Source organism: Arvicola amphibius, chromosome 5 (assembly GCF_903992535.2).
Source record: "Arvicola amphibius chromosome 5, mArvAmp1.2, whole genome shotgun sequence".
NCBI classification, from domain to species: Eukaryota; Metazoa; Chordata; class Mammalia; order Rodentia; family Cricetidae; genus Arvicola; species Arvicola amphibius.
The window spans coordinates 119,065,229-119,088,995 of record NC_052051.1 but is presented as its reverse complement, the minus strand read 5'-3'; positions in this window follow the sequence as shown (position 1 = coordinate 119,088,995).

The window sequence follows — 23,767 nt, the reverse complement described above, 5'->3', positions numbered from 1 at the left end:
ATGAAGAGAGTTGTAAAGACCCTAAATACAGGTTACACAGCTAAGGAGATTCTGTGCTTTGTTAGTCAGAAAGTGCTCCAGAATTTAGAAGAGCTAGAGGGAAGAACTCACAGGCCACTTTTCTAATACGTTTGACAAAGCAAAGCCAAGGTCACATGTGCTCTCTTCCCACTTTTCAACCTATGAGCTGCACCCGTGATTGCGGTAAGTGCTTAACTTAATTGGTTTGCATCCATGCCGGGACCTCTGGGATGCCACGCACATAACTCATCCACAAGGGTTTGTCTTGCCAATAAGTACTTACAGAAGGCTCTCTCTCATTCAATAGCCACATTAAATGCAGAACTCTTGTTTGTTGGAATTAGCTACCTACCTACCCTAAGTCTTCAGACCAAAGGATCTGAGGGCATAGAAATAGAAACTGCTGACGTGTATTGGACATGTGACAGGAAGTGTTCTGTCATTTTACCTCGTCTTCTGGTGTCACCGTCATGACAGCTCTGTAGGTAAACACAATTATTATACGCATCCTAAAGATCAGGACACTGAAGCACACAGATTGTTATCAACACACATAGAAGTGATTGGTAGGGCCTCTATACATTCATATGTGTTCTCCTGTCTAAAATATTCCACTGCAGTGATCCCCAACCTGTGGGTCATGGCCACTTTGGGGGTCAAATGACCCCTTCACAGGGGTCACCTAAGACCATTGGAAAACACAGGTATTTACATTATGATTCATAACAGTAGCAAAATTACAGTGATAAAATGGCAACCAAAATAATTTTATGGTTGGCGGTCACCACAACATCAGGAACTATATTAAAGGGTCACAGCATTAGGAAAGTTAGGAACCACTAACTCTGCTGGCTTCCAGTAATACTCAGTGTTTTATTTTAGCTTTGTGTGCTGCGGTCAGCTGCATAAATCCTCTCTGGTAAGATCGGCTAGAAATAAGCAAACCAAAAATGGTGAATGATGGCTTCCTTTCAGGTCAGTCCTCCTCAGTTTCTCTTCTAGGTAACACTAAGCAGATGCTTCTGACTTCACGGAGTGAGCCAGGGCAGGACACGATGAGTTTCACCACAAGGGTTTGTGGCAGCCGCCACCATTTTCTCGTCCTTTTGGATGGTATGCTGACATCACCTCTCACATGCGGGTCCCCTTCCATGGGTGTTCACGGAAGGAGGAATAAGAAGAAAAGAAGGCAGATGGGTATTCTCAGATAGTAGACATGTGGGCACGGAGAAAGAAATCAAAGATATTACTTGAAAATGGTTAGACCTCACAGTCTCATGAAAATTTAAAGTCAGAGCAAACACAAGGCTCTTTAATTAGACAGCCCTCTTCCTCCTGACCAGCGTTTCCCCCAACTTCCATTTCTCCTAGAAACAGGCCTTCATGAAGGCGAGCATCTTTTTAAAATTCTGCACTACATAGAGCCAGACAAAGATGGTTCTGTCGAAATTACAAAACACTATACTTTCAAATAGCTGCTGAATTATTTAGTGACTTTACACTGTCCAAATGCTAGGCTCTTTGGGTAGACAATGTCTTGGTTTCCCTCCTATCTCTTTTGTTATGACATTCAGTAAATGGAGAGATATTGCTCTCCTTAATAATTTATAAAACAATAATCCACATTAAGGATCAAGCTTTCTGATAGGTTTGGGGTTTCAAATCAGGTTGTCGAGGGGGTGGGAAACTGACACCTTCTTCAGCTAAGTGATTGGTCTGCTGTGCACACACTGAACTCTTCAGCGTTTGCTTCCTTCTCTGTTCAATCTCTTCTGCTTCCTATAGCTTTACCTTGTGTGATCTCTAGAACTGTCACCTGCCCTTGTCACTGCTGCTTCCTGGCCTCTGACCCTCTGATTCAGACTTACGGCACGATGTGTTCCCTGAGAAGCGGGGCTGCACATGTTCTTGCCATGGACCTCATAGTTAGGTGTTCCCCACTTACTCCAGCAAAGCCAATTTTCCACACCTTTTCCAAAAAAAGGAAGGAAGGGAGAGTAGGAGAAAAGGGGAGCCTGAGTGAAGGAAAGGAGAAGGATAGGTTTGACATGCGTGACTCAAGGTAGTGTGCTTAGTGTGTCTAAGACCCTTGATTCAATCACCAGCACCACAAAAGAAAGAAAAGTTGTTTAAGCAAAGAATGGGGTAAGGTGGGAGATAGAGAAATGGCTCAGCAAGCAAGAGCATGAGAACCTGAGTTGAGATCCTAGCACTCACATTTAAGAAGCCCCGTGTAGCAGCAAACTAGACACCTATAATCCCAGCATTGGGAGGTTTAGAGAAGGGAGGTGTATGGGGCTTTCTGGATACCAGCCTAGACACACACACAAACACACACACACATACACACACATGGCGGGGGCGGTTGATAAATAAACCTCCACTCTCTTAAATACAAATGCATTCTCCCACTTCTGTGTACAATGTATGTCCAGTCTCATATGACAGCTACAGAAATTATTAATCTGTATCTTCACTTAGAGAGTCAGAGTTCCAAAAAGCTATGTAAGTCCTTTGAGGGCCAGGAGCCAGCCTTTTACGGTACAGCTCTCCCAACAGTGTTTAGCATAGAACCTTGCACATCTGTCCAATAGATATTAATTCAGTGCTTACAATACAAACAGAGTGTAAGCCTGTAAATAATATGACAATCGTGGTGAGCACCATTGTAACATTCAGTACGTAGTGCTGGGACCACAGAGAGAGGACCTAGGACCACTAGAGGCTGACTCTACTTAGAGAGCACTGGGAAGTGTCACGGGCATGGTGGCATCTGAGCAAGGGCTTTCTGGAGTGTGGACAGAATTCTGCCAGGCAGAGGAAGAGCAAGTGAATTACAACAATAGGCAAGGAGTGGGGAAAAGAGGACACTCATGAGTACCTAGCAGACAGCTCCTGCTAGGGAGAGGAGTGTGGCTGGTGAATGAGGCTTACTGAAGACTTCCTCAGCATGGTTTAAGAGGGGAGAAAAGCAGGTGCTCTCCCATAGGGCAGGTGGGTACACTCTTTATGAAGCACAAACTAGTGACATTTATCAAAAATGAAAAGTATGTAGCCCCTTTATCCTGGGAGTTCCACATGTAGGATCTTAGCCTGTTGATGCACTGAAAACCTGTCAAAGGAAGCATGATACAAGGAGTATCATGCTGATGATACATGATCCCAGCATCACTTTCAAAGGCAAAAGACTAGGTAAAAATTAACGCCATCAATGAGAATTGGTTCAATAAATTATAGTGCATTGATAGAGTGGAATAAATTTTAAAAATGCCTGGTGGTGGTGGTACACAATCTTTAATCCCAGCACTCAGGAGACAGAAGAAGACAGATCTCCATGAATTCTAGGCCAGTCTAGTCTATAAAGCTAGTTCCAGGACAACAACAACAACAAAAAAAGACACACAGACAGGGGATAAATACCAAGATATATTATGTAAGATAATAAAAGTATAGACTAATAGACAATTTGCTGCCATCTAGAAAAGAACACATGAAGACATGCGTACATAGGTGTATTTATGCACACATATAAACATTCATGTTTATTATTAATAAAATGTCTTCAGTGGGTATTTGGGCTGATGTGAATAGAAGAAAAGAGTCTGGCTGCATATTGCTGTATGCACAGGACACAATTAAACATGTTTTCTAGTAAAATGGGGACTCTAGAAAACAAGCCACCAGTGGCGACACTTGGGAGAGCAGGCCCTGCACCTTGCCAGGGAAGCACAATAGAACCAACCCAGTTAGCACAGGTGTGGGTGAGCTGGTCCTGAAGTACAACTGGTGGACCAGGCTCAGGCCCATGCTTATGACTTGGCCCACCCAACATCCACCCCATCTATGATCTGCCAGAACCTGTGAAGAAACCTAACCCACAGACCCAAAGCTGCAGCATCTCCACAACACAGGACAACAACAGAATAGCCGGGAAGAGTGGGGGCCCAGCATCAATTATGTAGTGAAGACCAGGGTCCTCACACCAGACAAATGACTCTTTGCCAGTAAAGATCTATGGACAAAAGGAATCCATGGCATGACTCACAGTGTCACACTGCAGCTTCCATAATGAAATTTTTAATTTTCCCCTTTTTTCCCCTTTTTTCTCTTAAATTTTGCTTTATTGGAGGGTGCAGGGCCGGAGGGCAGATGCAAAGGGACCAGGAAATGAATGGGATCAAGATACATGATGTTAAAGATACATCGATGAGAGAGAGAGAGAGAGAGAGAGAGAGAGAGAGAGAGAGAGAGAGAGAGAGAGAAAGGAGAGAGAGAGAGAGAGATAACAAAACATGAAGAGAGAATCAAGACAAAGGCAACGGCTACTGCCTATGTCCAGTCTGGAAGTGACAGCAAGCAGAGAAAGAGTGGATTCTGGTATTATGTGTGGATAATTTTTACCTGTTTTGACTATCTGCTATATAATGGCCAGAATTTTATACACACCAGCCATTGATCTCTCCCAGTAGGCTAAGCGATTGTAGGTATTCCATCTGACAGAAAGCAGACTGACTGAGAACCAGGATTCAGACTCCTCTCTCAGGACCACACTGGATGTTGCTGTAGCTCAGAATGAGGGTAGGACAGACGGCTGAACTTCCGCAGAAAGAGAACCGCAGAAAAGCATGGAAGCTATTTTGGCTAAGGTCAGAGACAGCCCAGAGGAGACAGCCCAGAGAAGGAGAAGGAACGTGAGCTGGAAATCAGGGCATCCCTTACGGACAGATGATTCCGTTGACCTAGGTAAGACTAAGAATCCTGGAGAGAGAGAGAGAGAGAGAGAGAGAGAGAGAGAGAGAGAGAGAGAGAGAGAGAGAGAGAGAGAGAGAGAGAGAGAGAGAGAGAGAGAGAGACGAGAGCGAGAGAGAGAGAGAGAGGAGAGAGAGAGAGAGAGAGGAGAGCAGAGGAGAAGAGCAACAGAGACAGAGGAGAGGAGGGAGGGAGGGAGGGAGGGAGGGAGGGGGGGAGAGAGAGAGGGAGAGAGAGAGAGAGAGAGAGAGAGAGAGAGAGAGAGAGAGAGAGAGAGAGAGAGAGAGAGAGACCTCCCTAAGATCCTCGGAAGCCAAACCCTTCGTGGGCTTCCACTCTCTGTCTCCTCCCCTCCGGGACCTCCCACTCTGGTTCCAGAGGTCCCCAGGGCAAGCCGGGCCTCTCCCTCCCCAGCAGGAAGTGCTAGAAGGGGTTCCCTGAGGTGCCGTTTGGCTGGAACAGGCTCCTTATTTTCCTCCCCCAGCTCCCTGCAGTAGCAAGTGTGTGACTATTGATTTCTTCCCTGCATTTGTTTTTGTTATCCATTATTTATGGGATCATTTTTCCATCCTTCGTGCATGAAGGCAAATTTTGTGTAAAAATCAATCCAGTGAGCGCCGCCGACGGCTTGTTGCGTTTTCTTGCCTTTCATCTCCAACGAACGGGGTTCTGGGGAGAAGTGCGGCAGGATCCTGGGGAGCACGCCAGAAGGGGAAGGAGTGATGAAGGGGCCTGCAGGGTGAAACACCTTCCTAAGAGACCTCGCCCGGGAGGTAGCCTCTGGTCCCTCCAGAGCTCTCCTAGAATTTCTGGCTGGGATTAAGGTTCTAAGGTCCTCCTACTCACTGCGAACCTCTATTTCCACGCCCACTTGCTGGCTGTGGTGGAGGAAGGGGTGGAGTCACCTCTGAAGGGCTTCTTTCCGAGCACACTTTTGAGCTCCTTACACTCCAGGATTCTGTAGGATCCAGGATCCAGCGAAAAGTTCTCTATGGCCTTCCCCAGGGAGCTCTGGAGCAGGTACTGGAAGGATCAGTTACTGGGGAGCATAATCGAGGACAAGTCTGACGCCTGCGATTACTAAATTCCTGTTGTGTGTGGGCTGAGCTGGCACACTCTTCCCTCATCTTTACTTCCAAGTTGTCCTGCGACAAACCGGGCATGCCCTTGTGTCTCTACTCCCTCCTGTCCTGGTTTACCCTCTGTGGTAGTCCAAGGTGGCTAGGGAAGGACCTTTCTCAGCTGTATCCAACCAAGTCACCAGTCCTGGAGACTAGGGTCATCTCAACTTTCCAAGCTCCTGTAACTACCTAGACTTGCCACTGCTCCTCAAACTGGCTTCAGGCTGGGTTCCACTGAGGCACGATGTTGTCAAAGGACAACTTCTTACAAGCAAGGTGTCCCAGGGACAGCTCTGCTCCCTTCTAGGCTGAGGCTTGCAGGGGTCAGGGGTGAGGAGTTTTGTAAATTTTGACTTGGTTTTTCGGCTTTTCATGTGCCAGGTTGACTGAACTACGAAACAGATTTCTTCATCACGCAGAACTTTGCCAGATTCTACCTCAGTCTTCAGTGTAAGCAGACACTGTGTGAGGGGCCCTCTACAATCAAAAGCATACTGCTTTCCAGGGGTGGGCTCTGTGGACTGCAGCGTGGTTTTATGGTTAAGAGGTTTTTCTTTTGGTCTCATATAACATTGTTCCACATGACAGGGTGGGGGTGTAGTCAGTGCTATTCTTTAAAGTAAAGATACAGAAAAGCAAGGAATAAAATTGACATCCTCATTGGCCAGGGCTGAGGTCTTTCAACGTCTGCCATGTGTATATATAATGTTTGGAGAGCGGCAGGCAAACAGCCATCAAGGAACCTTCTAGAGCCTCAAAAGAGCCTCGAACCAGAAAGATCGGGGATCAAAATGACCCAAAAAAGGATGGGGATGACTCATGGAAAACATGATGACTCTATGGGTCATCAAAGTGTGGCGCCTGGGCCCAAGATCCCCAGCTGCCCACTTTCACAGACTGAGGATTACAGGCAGGAACACCGTGAGCCAGTGTTCTGCTCTACCCATGGCTGCTATGGGCAGACACCTATCCCACCACAGGAAAGTCATGCTTTGGTCACAAGGGTCTGAGAAGTGTTACATTTTATATTTCTTTCTCAGTTTAATTTGTAAAAGACTAGAAGATTTTTAAGTTCTGGAATCAAAAGAAATAACAACACTAATGGAACTGGCTTTGACTTTGTCTTACTTGTTTGTGGCACACTGGTAGCTGAGCCACCAGTGGCCTGCTGACCATAGTTTGGTAACTATCTATATAGCTGATAGTCCCAAAATGACAGTTATTTTGTGACCATTTCGTGCTATGGGACAATGGTCTTGTATCCTGTAAATATTTATCACCTGTATGGTTTAATAAAATGTTGATTGGCTAGTAGCCAGGCAGGAAGTATAGGCGGGGATACCAGAACAGGAGAATTCTGGGAAGAGGAAAAGCTGAGCTTGCAGTCGTCACCCAGACGCAGAGGAAGCAAGATGAGAATGCTTCACTGATAAAAGGTACCAAGCCACGTGGCTGACACAGACAAGAATTATGGGTTAATATAAGATACAAGAGTTAATAAGAAGCCTGAGCTAATAGGCCAACCAGTTTATAATTAATGTAGACCTCTGTGTGTTTCCTAGGGACTGAACGGTTGTGGGACCAGGAGGGACAGAAACTTCTGTCGACAAATTTGTTTGCTATAAGCGTATGCCATCCACATACTATTTATTGAATGTATTTACTAAAAATGTTTAGCAAGAATAATTTTTTAAACTTACTCACTTTGAAAACTTGTTCTCATCCAGCGCTGGTGGCTCACAGCTGTAATCCTAGCACTTGGGAGGTGCAGGCAGAAAGGCCACAAATTTAAGGCCAGTCCCAGTTACACAGTGCATTCAATGCCAGCCTGGACTGCAGCAGACTTTAAACTAGCAAGCAAATACGCTCGGTCTCATGCAGCAGCCTCAGAGAAAACATGGAAATTAGAGAAAACATGCACCCATGGATGAGTATAGACCTCAGGGTGTGGCTGCAGAATAGATGAGCTGCCCTATGACCCGACTTCACTTGCACACACCTACTGGGGTGTAGGGTGGGGAGACATGCTCTACACTTCCCAGTATGGTAGCTACCTGCCACTGTGGCTTTTAGACTTAAAAGAAGTGACAGGCAACTAAAGATTAGTTACTTGGTTGCACTGGTCACATTGTAAACGCTCGACAGCCACATGTGCATGTGGGTGCCGTGTTACAACAGTGACAACAAAGGGACACTTCTGCATCCTGGAATCCCCGCACTGGAGATACTGAGACAAGAGGATTAAATACTCTAGGACAGCCTGGGATACACAGTGAGAACTTTCTGGGGGAAACAAAAGATCATTTCTGTAATCTCAGAATATTTTATGTGGCAATGCTAGACCTTTCAAGGACCTTTAAATCTGTTTAACGTTGTTGCTCCTCCCTTTCTATTCTATCATATTTTTTATAACTTTCCCAGAAAATTCTGAGTGTACAGATAGGAGGACTGAAGCCAGTTCTCTTTTTTTTTTCATTTTATGTTATTGAAAACTCTCTCTCTCTCTCGGTGCAAGACAATTGTCTATATTCTGTCAATTATGTTTTAAATAAACACTGATTGGCTAGTAGCCAGGCAGGAAGTACAGGTGGGACAACCAGACAGAAAGTAGAGGCAGGTCAATGAGAACAGAATTCTGGGAAGAGGGAAGTTCTCTCTGCAGTCCTGTCCAGCTACAGAAGAAGCAAGATGTGACTACCCTGCTGAAAAAGGTACTGAGCCATGTGGGCTAACATAGATAAGAATAATGGGCTAATATACGTTATAAGAGTTAATAAGAGGCCTGAGCTAATGGGCCAATCAGTTTATAGTTAATGTAGACCTCTTTATGATTTCTTTGGGAATTAATGACTGTGGGAATCAGGCAGGACAGAAAACCCAGTCAACTCTCTCGCTCTCTCTCTCTCTCTCTCTCTCCCTCACACACACACACACACACACACACACACACATACACACACATATACACACACTCACCACTATTACAAGACAGATCCAGAGACCCAAGAGACCCAAAAGGTAGTCTAGAACTTTCTATACTGGGCAAGGATAGCATTTGGAGCATCTTCATTCTGGGATGCAGGCTTCTAGTATGCCAAAAGAAAAGATGGGCTTACATCAGACATCTCCTGTTAGTGATTTGTGAGCTAAGTCTGGTTGATAGATATGTTTGGTTTATTCCAGGGAGTTTTAAATTTTGATTTATTTTATGGTAAGAGACAAAAGGGGGTATTGTATTTTAGAAATCTATATTTCTGTCTTTTCTGGGGAAATGAGAAAACCTGCTCACACTGCTTCCATCCACACACAACAGTTGCAGTGGATGGATGCTGGAAAGCCTGTCTGCTTTAAGTCAGGCATGCACTGCTATCTGGTTTAAGGTACAGCCCTGGCTTTTCTCATTAATGACCTCTGATGACTGAGTTTGTTACTGTGAATCTGTTACAAATTTTGTCAGTTAATTTCCACCTCAAATTTCAACTTGGGTGTGCTCTGTCCTTAAGGAAACCAAAATTTCCTTGAACCTAAGTAGAGCTATAGTATCTGGTGAAATTGCTATGACTACTTTGTTACCGAGGTCCTGTTTTAACATTGTTGCCAAAACCTTCATCTATTTTAGCAGGCAGAAGCACATATGGCCTCTTGAGAAATGGCACTCAGATGTGAAGGTGGCTACAGAGGCTGCCAAGAATTTGATACAAGGTATAGACTTAGCAATGGTGAGAATACAATAGATATGGCTATCCACACACTTTCAAGGGATACAAAGAGCACCTAGTGTGCCTCCCTGACCCTACAGGAGTCCTTAGAACTCTGGTCAAATCCTTGACCAGACTTACAGCCGCAGTGTCAGGCTGAATGCATCAACTCCACTGTCTAACAAACCCTAAGCCTGAAGGAAGCATTAGCGATACATAAAGCATATACTTACCATCAACATGTAAGCACCCTGAAACGCACAGCGAATTCCCTTATAGCCTTGTGAAGAGGAACAGGTGCCTGGAACAGGATCCATGGGATTGGTCAAGAGTGTTTTTCAGAAACAGTTACTCATGTCCTCTGTCTCCCTAGTTCACTCCTTCCACTTCGCTCAGCCTTTCTCCAAACTGCGAGACTGTTAGGCATTTAGTCACTGGAAGGTGGACATTTATGATTGAGACACCAGCTATACCTACAGAGAGTGCGATGGTGTATATTAACCGTTAACTTCGTGGGCTCTAGAATCACCTTGGAGACATATGTCTGTGAAGGAGTTTGCAGATAGGATTGACAGAGGAAGGGACACCAATCCATGAATTGAGGTCCCAGACTGAATAAAAAGGACAAAGTGAACTAGGTACCAGCATTCATCTCTCTCTACTTCTTGACTTCAGACTTGATATAACCAGCTGACTGGTTCTGTTCTTGTCACCTCTCCTTCCGCAGCCATCATAGACTGTACCCTCACACTAAACCAAAGTCAACCTTGCCTTCTTTAGGTAGCTTTTGTCCAGTATTTTGTCACAGCAATGAGGAAAGGAAATTATACAGGTTAGAAATCATCTAGAAAACAAAGAAATAAGTAAAATTGCAAATGCTGACAAGTCCATTCCTCTTCATCCCCTCAGCAACTTGAATGTGAACAGTCAGACATAAGCCTTCCAGGCAGAAAAAACTGGGAGTCTGCTCTGGAAATTTGTCTGTTCAAAAATGAAAATCATCACCTTAGAGAACCAAGGAAACCATAAAGTGGTTTTCAACCTGGGAGTCACGACCCCTTCGGAAAACCTCTATCTCCAAAAATTATAATTAGAAACAGCAGCAAAATTAGTTTTAATGTAGCAACAAAAATGACTTTATAGTTGGGGAGTCACCACAATGTGAGGAACTGTACTAAAGGGTCACAGCCTTAGGAATGTTGAGAACCACTTCAAGTAGAAAAACAAAGAAAAGAAAGCACAGAACAGAACTCTGCTTTTAGACATGGCTTTACTATGTAGCCTAGGCAAAACTCAAACTCCCAATCCTAACTCTGCTTCCCACATTCTGGGACTACTTGTGTGTGCCACCATACCTAGTAACAACAAACATTTTTCCTCAGTTAATTCAATGGGTTTTGTTGTTGTTGGTTTGGTTTGGTTTGGTTTTTTGAAACAAGGTTTTTCTGTAGCTTTAGAGCTTGTCCTGGGACTAGCTCTTATAGACCAGGATGGTCTCGAACTTACAGAGATCCACCTTCCTCTGCCTCCCGAGTACTAGGATTAAAGATGTGCACCACCATCACCCGGCTAATTCAGTGGTTTTTAATACAATGGCAGAGGTGAAAAAACACATTTCAAAGAAGTTGTTGGTAATAATCTTAGACATATAGCTTAAGGATAGTATCTACCTAAGAAAAAAAGAAGCTATTGAGACAGTTCTCACTGTGTAGTCCTGGTTACCCTGGGTTTCAGTGAAGCTGTATAAACCAGGCTGGCCTGGAACTCATAGAGATCCACCAGTATCTGCTTCCTAAATGCAGAGATTAAAAGCACTAAGACATATGGCCTCTTTCTTTCTTTTAATTTTTTTTAAATTTGAAAAAATTTAAGATTTATTTTATTATTTTTGTGTGCATGTGAGTTTTGCTGGCATATGTATCTGTGCACCACATGCATCCCTGGTCCCTGAGGAGGTTGTGAGCCTCCATGTGGGTGCTGGAAATAAAACCCAGGTGCTTTGCCAGAACAAGTGCTCTCAACCACTGAGCCAATTCTCCATCCCCAAGTCTTTTTCTTCTTTCTTCTGTTATTCTACTGTAACTTCCCCAACAAATTTCTTTTTAAAATTGTTTTTAGATATATTTTTTTACTTTTTTATGTGCATAAGTGTTTTATTGCATAAATGTCTGTGCACTACATGCATGCCTGTGCTCACTGGGGTCAGAAGAAGGCATTGGATGCCCTAGAACTGGAATTATAAATATGGAGCTGCTTTGTAGATGCTGGAAATTAAACCTGGGTCCTCGGTAAGAATATGTGCTCTTAACTGCTGAGCCATCTCTCCAGCCCTCAAATTTCCTTCTTTAATATAAAGAGCAAAAAGATTTTCTTTAAAAAAATTTTTTAAATGTGATGTGGGATTCCCCTCTGTATGCTGCTAATACCATTGGTTAATAAAGAAGCTGTTTGGGGCCTGTGATAGGATAGAACAGAGATGGGTGGGGAAAACTAAACTGAATGCTGGGAGAAGACCAAGTCAAGGAGACACCATGGAGCCACCATCGGGAACAAATGAGCCGAAAACTTGCCAGTAAGCCACAGCCACATGGTGATACACAGATTAATAGAAATGGGTTAAATTAAGATGTAAGAGCTATCCAATAAGAAGTTAGAACTAATAGGCCAAGCAGTGATTTAATTAATACAGTTTCTGTGTGGTTATTTTGGGGCTGAGCAGCTGGGACCAGCCTCTTACAACATAAATGGTCACAGAGTATACACAATAAAAAGGGTCGGAAGAAAACATTCAGGAAACCAGGGAGCTGTGATTTCCTCAGGATAGTGCAGTAGCCTCAACCTTGAGGTGGGATGGGGGATGACAGCTGATTCGGATTTGGGGTTCTTACTGGCCTCATTTGCATCATCAGAAGGCCATTTCCTATCACTATGACCCTGGTCACTTTACCCATGGTAAGTCATATCACCTTTCTATGCCTTTGCTAATAGGCTTTATTTTGAAGAGTAACCCTAAGTGTGCAGCACCGGCAGCAGGGTTTTCTGTTTCAGATGCCCCCAGCTGGCAGCATTCACCATTCAAGACCTCACTGAAAAAGGGTAGACCAGGGTACTCTGTGTCTGAGGCTTCTGAAAATCCCTGTTTGCGTAGACATAAAATAAATAGCACGAATTCCAAGCTGTGCGTTTGTTGGCTTAATTAAGCTCAGCTTTTGTGTCTCTATTTGCTTAGAGCTTTCTACATGGCCCACTACCTCTAGAATACTCCCAGACCCACATGAAGACGCAACAGGTACAACCTTCCTAAGCATCAAATCCGGCCAGGAGAAAAAAGAGAGGGCTGCATACGATGATGCACACCTTTAATCTCAGCAGAGGGAAGCAGAAGCAAATGGATCTCTGGAGTCTAAGGAGACAGAAGAAAGACCTTCAAAACTGGGGTGGGAGAAATGCTTGCGATGGCACCCAAGGCCTTTCCCATACTAGATAAGCGCTCAACCACTCGGCTACTTTCCAGCTTTTGTTTTTGACAACTTATTTAGAGAAGGATCTCAGTATGCTGTCCAGGCTGCCCTTGAACTCATACTCCAGGTTGGAGAGGCCTTAAACTTTTCATCCAGCCTTAGGGACCCTCTTGGCTCCATTATAGACTTGAGTCACCAAGGATGTCTCCTTTTTTTTTTTCCTAAAGGAGAAAAAATATATAGGAGAAGAAAATATCACACCAACAAGCAATGACAAGAAAGGCACCCAGTTCAGTCTCCTCTCTGTAGACTTTTTAAGAACAACTCCATGGCTTCCTGTACTAACACTACACACAGGCAAGTGTTCTGGAGTTTCCTAGTCCACTTCATTACTAGAGAACCAAGTTTAATGCCTAATCAGTAATATTTTGATATTCCAAAAACAAATGCAAAGATTAACAATACTTAACTAATGTTTATGTTCCTCAGTACTCCAGGAAGTTGTACATGCTTCGGACTTGACAGCACTTTTCCGTTATCACCAGGAGAAACTGGGCATGACCTGGTGAAAATGCTGCAGCCTCGGCTCTCAGGTCAAGAGATGCCCTCTCATCCAGCCACACACAACTCTAGCATCTTCCCCACACATCCCAGGACTCACGGGGCTCTGTGCAGGACTGCTCTGCTGTACTCTGCTCTGCTCTGCCCTGGTGGAGTCATAGCTCAGCTCTCAGGTCAAGAGATGCCCTCTCATCCAGCCACACACAATTCTAGCATCTTCCCCACACATCCCAGGACTCACGGGGCTCTGTGCGGGACTGCTCTGCTGTGCTCTGCTCTGCCCTGGTGGAGTCATAGCTCAGCTCTCAGGTCAAGAGATGCCCTCTCATCCAGCCACACACAACTCTAACATCTTCCCCACACATCCCAGGACTCACAGGGCTCTGTGCGGGACTGCTCTGCTGTGGTCTGCTCTGCTCTGCCCTGGTGGAGACATAGCTCAGCTCTCAGGTCAAGAGATGCCCTCTCATCCAGCCACACACAACTCTAACATCTTCCCCACACATCCCAGGACTCACGGGGCTCTGTGCGGGACTGCTGTGCTGTGCTGTGCTCTGTGAGTCATAGCTCAGCTTAACTTTGATGACTGACAGGATGTTCTTCCATGACTGCAGGTAAAATATTTTCTCTGTGTGGTTTTGTAATTCCTATCTAATTGCGGTCCCCAGGACCCCCAGTGAACCTTCTTTCCCATAAAAACCCTTCTTTTCTCACCTTTGAAAGCATCGTCTATTTTCTTCCTTAGGAGCACAGTGGCAAACCCAGAAAACTACAGGAAGACAGAACAGCTCACAAACTGACTTGGTTTCAAATATTGGTTAAATATCTAGTCTTCCAAAGTAATCACTAAGAGGTGTTTTCTGTTGTTGTTGTTGTTGCTGTTGTTTAGTTTTTTTGTTTATTTATTTGTTTGTTTGGGTTTTGTTGTTGTTGATTTTCATTTTAACACAAGCAATAGATCTTCCATATCTATGGGGCTTAAATCTACAGATACAACCAAGAAGATGGTGTATTTGAACTGGGCATATACATACCTTGCCCTTTCTCTGAAGAATACAGGCTGGGGAAATGGCTCAGGTGATAAGGCATTTACCATGTGATCTTGAGGACCAGCATGGTTTGGAGCAGTTAATCTGTAGTCCCAGTGCTCAGGAGGCAGAGATAGGATCCCTGGGCCAGCTGGTGAGCCACACTAGCTGAGTCAGCAGGAAACCGTGCTTCAGCCAGTAAAGGGAAAGTAATGGAAGAGGTCCAAAGTCAACCTCTGGTTTCCATGTGTGCACTCTCACACTTGAACACACATGCATACACCACAAACAAGAGGCACGATATATTTTTTTTTAAGGACACAATTGGTCTGGTTAGTTTTTATGGTAAACTTGACACAAACTAGAGTGATCTGGGGAAAGGGGGTCTCCATTGTGGGACTGCCTAGACTAGATTGGTTTATAGCTCTGTCTCTGGGAAATTGTGTTCATTGATGAATGATGTAATAGGATTCAGCACACTGTGGGAGGCACCATGGCTAGGTAGGTGAATTTGGGTTGGATAAGAAAGCTGACAGAACACGGGCCATGGAGAGCAAGCCAATAAGCTGCATTTCTCTGTGGTCTCTGCTTCAGTTCCTGCATCCAGGTTCCTGCCTTGAGAGCCTGCATCCAGGTTCCTGCCTTGAGTTCCTGCATCCAGGTTCCTGCCTTGAGTTTCTGTATCCAGGTTCCTGCTTTGAGTTCCTCCCTCAAGTTCCTGCATCCAGGTTCCTACCCTAAGTTCCTGTATCCATTTAGGCTCCTGCCTTGAGTTCCTTCATTGAGTTCCTGCATCCAGGATCCTGCCTTGAGTTCCTGCCCTGATTTTTCTTAGTGTACTATTTGGAAGTGTAAACTGGAATAAACCCTTTCCTCCCCAGTAGTTTCAGGACTTGGTATTAATCACAGCCACAGAAAGCAAACAAGGACAACAATGCAGTAGCGATTTGCGTAGTATTTATAGTGCACAATGGATTATATGTAATCTAAGGATACCATAAGGCTCAAGGGATGATGTGTGCAAATTCATGTAAATACTGTTTGGTTTTAAATAAATGACATGATGCTTTCAAATTTTAGTATTGTTAAAGTGTCTGGAATCCATTCCGTGTTGCTCCTAAGAGGATGATATTAACTAATGTGTACTTGGGTCTAATTTTTACCCTAGTGACAAAAAGGTTACACTAGTTAATATTTTGTTCTTGTGTATAGGATGCCATATTAGCTCATTTCATTGACACACAGTAGTCTATAAGCGATGAGCTGAGTTTTTAAACTGAACCTTTAATCCCCAATGTGATGGAATCTGTAGGTGGGTCTCGAGGATGATCATTAGCATTTTGTATTAAATGAGACCTATGGAGGCTGGGGAGATAGCCAGAGGTCAAGAGTACTTGCTGCTCTTGTGGGGACCTAGATTTGGTGTCCAAAACTCGCATTGTGTAGCTCACAGCCACCTGTAACTCCAGAGGATCCAATGCCCCCTTCTGATCTCCAAGGAAACCTGCACACATGTGGCACACACACATACACACCACACCACACACACACACACACACACACACACACACATACACATTCAGCATCCAGGGAAGGGGAGGGAGGAGGGAAGAAACTGAGTAAGTAGGTTATGTCTCTACCATATGGTCCCAGAAGTCTAAAAACTAACAACCCAGGACACGGCATACTTGGTAGCCCTTTCTTTCAGATTGCTGCCCGTTTGTTTGTTTTAAGAATGTGGTCTGACCACTTGCAGATGAAAATTTAGTTTCCCCCAAGGGAATCTCACTGGGGAAACAAGCTATTCTTAAAGGCAGGCTGCATGCCCAGCAGTAGAAAACCCACAGAAAGGGAACTCAATGGCATCTTTGGAGGTTTCCTGTCTTTCTTTTAATTTTATCTTTTATAAATGTTTATGTTTTTTTCTTCTCTCTTTTTACCCTGCAGGTCTTTTGCATATATATATATATATATATATATATATATATATATATATATATATATAGAGAGAGAGAGAGAGAGAGAGAGAGAGAGAGAGAAAGAGAGAGAGAAGCTTTTAGTTTAGTGTTTTTATGGGATTCCTGAGTATGTGAACAAGTGGGTCTTGTGCCTTCTCTTGGGCTCTTTTTCTTTTGTTTGCTTGGTTTGTTCAATTCCGATGTGTTAATTTTGTTTTATTTTTATCCCATAAAAGCCTGTTTGTTTTCTAATGAGAGGCAGAAAGGGAGTGGATCTGGATGGGAGGGGAAGAGAGGGGTAGAGGGAGGGGAAACCATAATCAGGACATACTATGTGAGAAAAAATATTTTTGATAAAAAGAAAAAAAAAAGAATGTGGCTTGGGGAGGGGAGGGTGTTACAGAGATGGCTCAGTGTTTAAGAATACTTGTTGCTCTTCCAGAGGACTTAAGTTCACTTCCTAGGACCCACGTCAGGCAACACACAATTGCCTATAACTCCAGCTCCCAGGACATTCAACACCTCTGTGCTCACATTCACACACACACACACAATACACACACACAATAAAAATAAATTTTTTAAAAGCATGCTTCAAATTTTTATTTTAAAGATGGCATTCAGTTCTAGGGCTGAAACAATCCTTCTGCCTCATTCTCTCAAGGAGTGGGATTAAAGACCCACCAGCCTAATTTTGATTATGCTCTTAGGGAAAAGAAAAAAGAGGAAAGACAGAAAGGCAGAAAAGAAGCCAAAATGAAAGTCAAAAATAAATTATACCAAACCATATTCACAGAGCGCAAGGGTGTGCTGGCTGCTTCAGGAAGCCCCTGCCACCACCCAGCCCTTGGTTTTAGAAGACTATTTGAAATCTCCACTCTGGCTGCTGGCAATACCAGACCACCAAGGCCTTTTCCAAATCTGTGGCTTAGAAGACTTAAGTTCTGCTCTGAAAACTCATTTTGCATTTGGAGCCTTTGCTGGCAATTCCCTCTCTGCCCAGCTAGCTTTTTCTTTCACCTTATGTGAGCTTCTTCCCTGTTTGCTAAACTGATTTCAGGGTTTCGAGGTATTTATATAGTCACATACAAGGAGATATAACTCACTAGTCTAAGGCTCTACCGTGGTGAATGATAAAAAGGGAAGGAAAGGAATGACTGCTCCTAGGTGTGGTGGTGGTGGTGGGGTGGGGGGGGAACTTTACTGTAGATAAAAGGGAGAACGTAGCCAGAGGCAGGAACATCTGGGAGAACAGAGTGTGAACAGGACCCTGAGTCGGGCCACGCGTGGAGAAGTGGGAGGGGAGGGGGCGAGCCAGACCAAGAGGCAGGAGGGTAAAGGGTAGACCGGAATAGAGCAGGTAGCCAAAATGGCTGGATAACATAGGGAAGGGCAGCCTGGACTGGAGCGTTTAGGGGAGGGGGAGGGGCACGCAAGTCTCAGTAGGGACTGAAGGCTGCTGGGAAAACCTGGCTGCCAGGTGAGCTTTGATATGTTAAATAGGTGCCTCAGCGGTCGGTTCCAGGAATCCTGGAGGTCCGTGGTTGAACCGCTTTAAGAAACTGGCAAATTATTTGAGTTTGCAAAGGTGTCTTTTAAAAATCTGGAGGAGAAAGCATTTTCCTCACTGTCTTAGGGGATCTGTGACTCTTCACAAAAATCAAACTATTATCTAGTTCAGTTTCTTCAGGTTTAAGCCTCTGGGGAAACCGAGGCATTGAGACATCAATATACATATTCAGGTCAAACTGAAGAGAAAAAGCCTGGAAGTCAGATTTTTGTGAAAACCCCAAGTTCTTTCGCACCACACCAATGCCAGTGTAGTGTGGTATGTTCATTGGAGATGATTCCATTTCTGTCATTTAGTTATTCTGGGAGATATTCAAGGTGCTGTCTGGGTTTTGGCCAACCAATACTGGACAAACCTTTGCAACCAAGAATTGGACAAATCTTTTCTCCTTTAGATTGATTTCCTAAAGTTAGGTTAGCATCTGTCATTGCAGTGAGAAATGAAAACCAAAGGGTACTCTGAATATCTCCCAGCAGAAAATCAAGACCGCCACCTGAGAGTGCTCTTCCATTTCTCCCCACGCCTGTGCGCTCAGCAGCACTTTTTCCAGCACTGCGCTCAATTTCTTCCCAGACCCATACATAGCAGCTGTGCACATCAAGGAAAAAAATCATCTCACTGAAGGAACGGGCTCACTTGGAGGAGGAAAAGCAATTTAGATGTATTTTTAAGGCAATTTAATAAAACTGAATTCTGCCATATATGGTCACCCACCGCTGTAGTCCCAGCATCTGGAAAGTGGAAGTAGGGGTTCGGAAGTTCAAGGTCTACCTCAGCCACTTACTAAGGAGGGGGGGGGGGTAAGGTAGGAGTGGGGGTGGGGATGGAGAATGGAGAAAGGGAAGGAGAGAAAGGGAGGGGGAGAGGAAAGGAGGAAAAGGGACGGGAGAGAAGATACAGAGGGGAAGAGAGAGAAGAGAAAAGAAGAGAGGACAGGAGGAGAAGAGGAGAGGAGAGGAGAGGAGAGGAGGGGAGGGGAGAGGAGGGGAGGGAAGGGGAGGGGAGGAGAGGGAAATGATCGCTTCTACCTATCTCATTTTGCAGGTGAGGAAACTTAAATGCCAAGGATAGGAGAGAGTACAGCCTCCCACTAAGGTTGCTTGCTGTGTGTCTCAAACCAGGGCTCTTCCTTCAGGAGACACAAATTCTGGAGTGACTTCTGTCTAAATGTCTGCTGATTGCTATTGCTGTTTGGTTGTTGTTATTATTATTATTAATTATTATTAGATCGAGGCATTTTTAGCATATCTGAATAAAATTGACCTCTCCTCACTCTGATCTTCTGTGCTAATAATTGTACCCTTTTTTATTCATTCAATTACAAGCACATTGACAGGAGACATTTATATGAGGCAGCTTAAACCCCAGCTAATGGAGTACCTAATGACTAATTGATCAGATCCCAGCCCAGAGAGCAGCTCTGAGTGGCCTAAAGGAATTTATGCAATTAGTTTAGGTTTGGTAGAAATTGAGTGCATACGAAAGTAAGCTTTTTATGGTTCTGATTTATGAGAGTTGGACACCAACTCGATCTGCCGAGAGCTGGGGCTACCTGGCAAGTCCTCGGGTATGGGGAGAGGTAGGGATTTGGATCCGGACTGACTGACACACGTCTTGGAGTAAGGAGGACGGGAGCGAGAAGGTGAGATTCCGGGTGAGATTCCACCAGATCGTAGAACTATGGCGGGCGATGCTTCCTGCCAGCAATTCAAAATGAAACACTAAGAGCCAACGAAGACCAACAGAAAGCTGGGTTACCCAGGGATGAACGGTTGGAATTCTTGTGCTTGAAATCCTAGAGATCAAAAATCTTTGCAATATTTAATAATAGTGGAATGAAAGGAGACAAAAACGAGAGTCAGCGAGGTGTTCGTCTACTTTTTTCTACACAGACCAGAAGACAGCTGAGCTGAGGCCGGGCGCTGCTTCCGAGGCCAAGCGGCTGCGGGATCTCTTTGGAAGGACCGAGGCCTCTTGGGGTCAGAAGCCCAGGGGCTCCGCGTGGCCGAGGGGAAGCCCCTCCGGAGGCGCCCATGACCCTCGACCCCGGGGGGAGTCCCGGGAGCCGGGCTGCCAAGGAAGCAGCGTCCAGGGCGGAGGGAAACCTGACCTGATCGGAAAGCGGCGATCGAACCGGAGGCTAATTCGCCCGCGGGGCCCTTGTGGGCTCCGACTGCCGCCCGGGAGGGTGCTCCGAGGCGCCCGGGGGATCTGGCCCAGGGCAGTCTCCGGCTGGTGTCTGCCGGGCGTGGGGATGGGAGTGGGGGAGGGACACCGAGGATGCAGAACGATTGCACAGGGACCACCGCCGTCTGTCGGAGCTGAGAGTTGGCGATGTAGGGCGGCGCAGGGGAGCCAAGAGTACCCAGCACTGCAAGTCTCGCTCCTCACTACCTCTCCGCGGTGCCACCATCCCAGACCGCCCTCATTCCCCGACCCAACCCGGGCTGGGGCCCCGCACAGGGGACAGAAAGGGCAAAGAAATTTAGCCAGATCTCTCCGCCAAACTGCTATATTCATTTTGCCTCTGTGCTCTTATCTGTAAAATGTAGTCTGAAGTTACACTGACGACTACACCTATTATTCTGGAGTTTGGGAGTGAGAAGCCCCGGGGCGACCGTAAGACCCTGCTTTAAAAGGGGAGGAGCACTTGCCAAACAAAGCCCTTAGGGCTCCATCCTCAGTACACGTCCCTCCCTTCGTCAGCCCGTCCAGCCGTCCGTTCTCATCGTGTGTAGAAACTAGAAAATGAGTTCCGGTAAAGTGTATAAACCATCTAGGTATACAGGAAACACTCCATATATTTTAGATACGATCCTTGTGGGAGGCTCGCCGTGTAAGAGCCCTTGGGAAGCAGAAGTAAAGCCCACCTGAGAAGCTTGCTCTCCTACAGCACATTTACTCCTGTGTAAATAAACAAGATGTTTTCTGGGAGCTCTGAGGACTACCAGCAAGAGGCGAGTAGCTAAGAGTTCAAGAGCACCTTGGGGAAATAGGAGACCCTATGAGAGAGAGAGAGAGAGAGAGAGAGAGAGAGAGAATATCAAACCTAGTCCCTCAAAAATAAGAATAAGGAGGGAAAGCTATATCCTAGGCTCCTGCATTCTAGTTCATGGGCAAAATATGAATCAACGACTCCAAAAGTCCATGCCTCACCTTCCTGTTCCGGAAAGTTCAAAGTCTGGACCACAGATCTCTGATGAACTAGATATATTCTCAGGAAGTTCCCAGAGAGTAAAGTCATCTTCTCTGCAGCTTCAACCACACTGAGTATAAAGCAAGTTAAATGATACTTTCCATGTTGCCACACAGTGAATTCAGAGGCGCAACTTCCCTCATTTTTATACTGGACCAGTCTGGGGCTCTCAAAGGGGAAATGTTGAGCAAGCCTTGAATTTGCCTCATGACACTCTGACTTTTCTGTTTTAAAGAGAGAATATTCCTCAATGCCTGCCAAGAGTCATGACCCTGCTTGGGGTAATGTGATCCCATTTAATCATTAGAGTCATCCTGAGAGTTTTTCTTTTCATATGTTCTGACTTTCCATTCATCAAAGGCACAGAGGGTCTGAGAATTGGGAAAGAGAGGACCAGTTACTCTGCCCTTGGTCTGCCTAGAGCAAGGAAATCAGGAACCCCAGCAGAAGTCCAAGCCAAGGGATGGCCAGGCTTAGGGGGCAAGGCAGACAGAGCAAGGCTGACCCTTCTTGACTCCTCCCCTTTCTAGGGCTCTATGTCACAGGCACACTTCATTGAAGTCATGATCACCATTGGGAAAGGCACAGCCTCTTCTATTTCAGGAGAAAGGAACCTGGCCACCTTTGAAGGGACCCAGCACAACCGCCTTTCCCTTTCCCTCGAACTGAGTGCCCAGGAGTCTGTCTCCCTGTTGACTCTGTTTTTAACTTGAGATGTTTTCACTTCACAAAGTCAAACTTTCATTTATTCAACAGATGTCTATTGACTAGGTCATGATCAGAGCCAGGTATTAGGTGAGAAATACTGAACAAAACAGACATGTTCTGGTACACGGAGAAAACCACTAGCCAGAGACCACACCGCTAAGGAACCCAGGACTACTGCCTTCCACTTCTGCAGTCAGTCAGTGTTTGCCTGGCCCTGACCACTTAAGGCCCCAAACGCCTTTTGCCAGACTGCAAAGGGCACTCAAAGCCCACCCCCACCCCCTGCAGAGTCGTCCCGTCCCCCCACCCCACCCCATCTGACCTCCTATCCCCTGGCAGCCTTCTATACAAACAGCCTTAGCTCTTTGGCCTCACTTCCTTTTTTTTTTTTTTGACACGACCTAAGAACTCCAGCTAGGTCTTAAATGTTGCAAGCTGGTGAGATTTAAAAACAGAAAAACCTGCTCTAGAAACGAGCTATGGAAATCACCCTCAGATTACTTTTCAAAGTAGTAGTCATCACCAACAAACGCTAAATAGTGACGCGACTTTCCCAGGGTCACAGTGTTAGGAGATGGCCTACTGACGATGCAAACTAGACCAGGGAGAACCCCGAATCTGCTGTCACCTCCTCCCCGCAAGGTCTGTACCTCCACTGGACAGTGCCAGAGGCCGCTGCACTATCCTGGGGAAACCACATCTCCCCTGGCTTCCTGAGCAAGCCAAAGGGGAGAGCCAGCGGCGCCTGCCCGGCGCACTCAGCGAGAGGGAGAGGGTGGGGCGCTTTGCAGACCGGGCTCAGCTCCCGCCCGCAGGCAGAAGCTGATCGAAAGACTTCAACCGAGGTCGGCGCAGCAGCGTCAAGAGGAGCAGAAGAAGCACAGTTCGAACTCTTAACCCAGTGCAGTTCAGACAGGCAGCTTCTGTCTGCCTCTCCAAAAGTCTCCCAAACTTTTGCAGTGGTTAATATTTTAAAAGTTAATTAAATAACAACAGGGAACTTTTCGAAAACTTGATGAATATTGGGATCTTTCTCGGCCAAAAACAAAAGAAAAATTTCTCCTTCCTTCCTTCCTTCCTTCCTTCCTTCCTTCCTTCCTTCCTTCCTTCCTTCCTTCCTTCCTTCCTTTCTTTCTTTCTTTCTTTCTTTCTTTCTTTCTTTCTTTCTTTCTTTCTTTCTTTCTTTCTTTCTTTCTTTCTTTCTTTCTTTCTTGAGGCTCTTACCTGCAGGAAATCCAGCAGCCGGCAAAGACGCGTCCTTCTGGAGCGCCTCGCTTCGGCGCGGGACGTTCTCGGTCGCCTCGTCTACAGCCTGGCTGGGCTCCGGCCCTGTGTTTTATACCACTATAGGCAATTAATATTGCATCAGCCGTATTTTAAATTTTCAAAACCCACAATATAATGTAATGGCATAAGGGCATTTATTATTAAAGGACGCCGATGGAGAGGGAGGTGGAGGAATTGCTGGGGTTGTTCTGCAAGGCGGGTGCAAGGGGCTGAGGCCTGCGGAACTGGGGGCTATCCACAAGTTTGCTTTTACAAAGATGGGGGGGCGATGTGGCTACACTGGAACTCGGCGTGGAACTGAAGCCTACTTTGTCTGATTTTGGGGCCAGAGGCAATGGGCCCAAGAGCTCTTTGAAAACGCACCGGGAAATGAGCAGATGACTCCTAGTCCTGTAACATTAATTTATAA